Source organism: Arachis ipaensis, chromosome B2 (assembly GCF_059453495.1).
Source record: "Arachis ipaensis isolate K30076 ecotype BB chromosome B2, ASM5945349v1, whole genome shotgun sequence".
In the NCBI taxonomy this organism is placed as follows: domain Eukaryota; kingdom Viridiplantae; phylum Streptophyta; class Magnoliopsida; order Fabales; family Fabaceae; genus Arachis; species Arachis ipaensis.
Genome location: NC_142437.1, coordinates 111,634,954 through 111,638,495, shown reverse-complemented (window position 1 = coordinate 111,638,495; position 3,542 = coordinate 111,634,954). Strand labels below are relative to the sequence as shown.

Sequence of the window (3,542 nt, the reverse complement as noted above, 5' to 3'; positions counted from 1 at the left end):
TATAATTGGTTGTAAAATTAGTAATATATAATAGATATCTAAGATATCTAAAATTATTTTATATAATATAGTAATTATAATTTTATACATGTAATATTTATAATTATATATCTATTATATTTAAAATTATATAATTATTCTAGCGATAGTTAATAAATATTATCTAAGTTGATTTTTATTGTCTTCTAAATTATAAATTATAAAATCCTAAATTCTAAATATGAGTAATTGATATAAATTATAATAAATAAAAAATTAAACTTTACTTAATTGATAAAGAGTGCAACACGTTTTATTTAATAAAAAAAATTAAAAACAACTCCTTAATCTAACCTTTATTTTTTGAAATTTAGTTATTTTTTCTCTAATGAATCAATATCTAATTTACAAAGGACTTACGGATAATAAAAAATTTTTGCTCTCCTTTTTTTTTTAATTTTTCATTTTTCTCAAATTTATTTCGCGTTGCCAAGACATCCAAGTTATTGGATCACAAAATAACGAAGTTACCACCACAATAAACAAGTACAAGTTATTGCACTTATTTTATTGCTAAACTTTATTAACGCTCTATTGATTCCTTTCAATGTTAACATTTAACAGAGACTGTCACATGTTATTTTTTTATTGGCAAGTCAAATATTAATTACCAATAACATTACTCTTGTGGCCATAAAAAATATAAATATATATATATATATATTATTTAACTTATTTTTAATATATATTTTATATAAATAACTGATTTAATAGTTGATTTTTAATAAACATATAGAATTACCCATAACTATAACTATTATGGAAAACAGAAAATTGTGATAATCAATTACTTCCGTGCATTCACTCTAATAATTATATTCAATTGTTGGGTATAATATAATTAGAAATAATTTATATTATTATTAGTAGAATATCTTGTAAATTAAATAGTTATTATCCAATTGATTGTTAGATGGATGGAATTAATTATTCCTAATTAGTTAAGTTTATATTAATTAAAAAAAATTACCAAAAATTAAGTAAGCATGAAATTATGGATAAAAATCTAATTTTAACATATAATGTGAGTATGTAACAACTAAGTGCTTGTTTGGACACTATTATTTTGATAAAAAAAAAATTTTTTTAATAAAAAAATATCTTTTTTTATTTTTTAACGTGTTTAGCAAATTTCTAGTAGTAAAAATAAAAACACTAGAAAAATAAAAAAAATATTATTTTGAGAAGCTATAATTTACATCTTTTTTTAAAAGATCTTTTTCTCTTAAAAAAAGATATTTTTCATGTAATAAATAAACAAAAGAGTACTTTTATATTGTTATACCCAAACATAATTGATAGATAAAAAAATCTTTTTGCATGAAATATCCAAACATAAAATTATTTTTACTTTTTCATAAGATCTTTTAAAAAAAATCAAGGTTCTGAAAACCGAACCGGTCATCGAACCGCTCTAACTACTGGTTCACTGATTTATAGGTTCAACCGGTTCGACCGTGGTTGAATCGAAAAACCGTTTTATAATAAAATAATAAATAAAATATAAATAAACACACCAAAACTATATTTTTTTTTGGTGACTACACCAAAACTATATGATCTTATCAATTTATAAACTCAAAAAAATTTTTAAAACACTCTTAAAATATATGTTTCCAAGCACTTTTGTCATCATCAAATTCAACTTTACACTCATCACTCAATTAAAAAATCCACAACTCTAATCTTCTATGATTTCTTTTGGAAAAATAAAATCTCATTCAAGAAGGAAATCATAGCTGTAAGTAATTGAGAATATTTGTGAGACTCAACACCAAGACATAGAACAAGTATACATATAGAGAAGTACCAACAATCCAATTCTCAATTTCATGAATCACCCTGAACTCTGAAATCAATAAATCTAACAACAAAAATTCAAAAATAGCATACTCATAAATTAAAAAATAGCAGCAGCAGGGTTTAGAACAAACATTTAATCACTAACAATACAGAACCTTGTGTATTATTAGTTGATATGATGCATGATGCTTTTCTGGATTTTTATTCTCCCCCTCTGAAAATGACAGTTTTCCATACGAAATTGCCCCTAACAATACAGAACCTTGTGTAGAATTCTGCACAAATATTACACACATGATTATATATTATCAGCGGCAATATCCAAAAGTTTAACGAAAGAGAATATACCTTGGGAAGCTTATCTTTCGGTGGTGGACCCAGATAAAATCCTTCTTTTATACTATCAATAAACAAAAATCAACATGACAACAAAAGAAAACATACAAATGTAGGTAGTTATGAAGGAATAGAAACTCATTCATACCCTGGAAATAAGAATGACAGTTTAAAGGAGCCATTTCCAATCATTGGGCCATCAGGTTGAATGATTTCCTGGAAACAGAGACAAGAAAAAAAAATCTATCAACAATTAATCATGCTTCACCCTTCAAGCAATCAGCTTCAAGCCTTCAACAATCAATCAGTTCAGTTTCAGTAATCAGTAAACAACAATTATTAACCAAAGTTCACAGAGTTTCACACTACACAGTTCAAAGAAAAATAAAATAGGGAGACAGAGTTTCAAAGTTTAGAGTTTCGGTGTTCATCATGTGACTGTCACAGAGCTTCACAAAATCAAAGATTCAAAGAAATACTCAATCAAACTCATCAGGAATCAAACAACCATAACTAAAAAAAAATATTACCTGGAACTCTGGAAGCTCGAAGGCACCTTCAAGGCTTCAATTGAACATGCAATAGGGAGAGTGGGAGACAGCAAAGGGACGACGGTGAGAGTGAGGCGTTCTCAGTTCTTGACGGCTGCTGCGGTGGCTCGACGGCGGTGACTCGACGGCGGTGGCTAGACCCGTGTGAGAGTGAGGCGTTCTCAGTTCTCGACGGCGGTGGCTCGACGGCGATGGCTCGACCCGTGTGAGAGTGAGGCACTGAGGCGTTCTCACCTCTGAAGCAGCTTCACTGAAAAAAAGGCTCAGAACAACCTATTCAATGCAAAGAGCGTCTTCGCCGACATTGAAGCAGAATGCCATTCAAGAATGAAGGTATTCTATTCACCCTAAGAGGCTAAGGGGTCGGGTCAGTTGTGCTAGTCATTTGCTCTTCCGACAAGAGCTCAAGGGCTTTTTAGTGAAGCTCGATGAATGAGAACTGAGAAGGGAATTAGGGATTTGGTAATTGATTTAGCCCTTTGGGGTTTCAGAACCTTGGAAAACGGCAGCGTTTTGTTGACAGCCAAAAAACCGGCCGGGTCACGGTTCGGTTTGACCGACCGGTTACCGGCCGGTTCATCGGTTCAATTCCGATTTTCAGATTTTGCGGTTTTACTGATTGACAGAATCGTTTTTGGATCTGGTTCACGGTTCGATCGGTCGATTCGAACCGATTTTCAGAACATTGAAAAAAATAACTCAAAAAAAGATTTTTTTTTAGAAGTTTACCCAAACAAACTCTAAATATCAATATATTATCCATATCAGTACAACCGTACCTCTCTCAATCACTTAATCTACTAACTCCTTCAA

The 3,542-nt window shown here is 30.0% G+C and overlaps 1 long non-coding RNA gene across 1 annotated transcript; it reads right to left on the bottom strand.

Moving 5' to 3' along the window:
* Positions 1–2,087: 2,087 nt before the first annotated feature.
* Positions 2,088–2,344, bottom strand: LOC107628488 (uncharacterized). Its single transcript, XR_001617814.3, has 3 exons — positions 2,327–2,344; positions 2,191–2,242; positions 2,088–2,117 (listed from the first exon to the last, which is right to left on the bottom strand). It is a non-coding gene; the product is annotated as an uncharacterized LOC107628488 (long non-coding RNA).
* Positions 2,345–3,542: the final 1,198 nt, after the last annotated feature.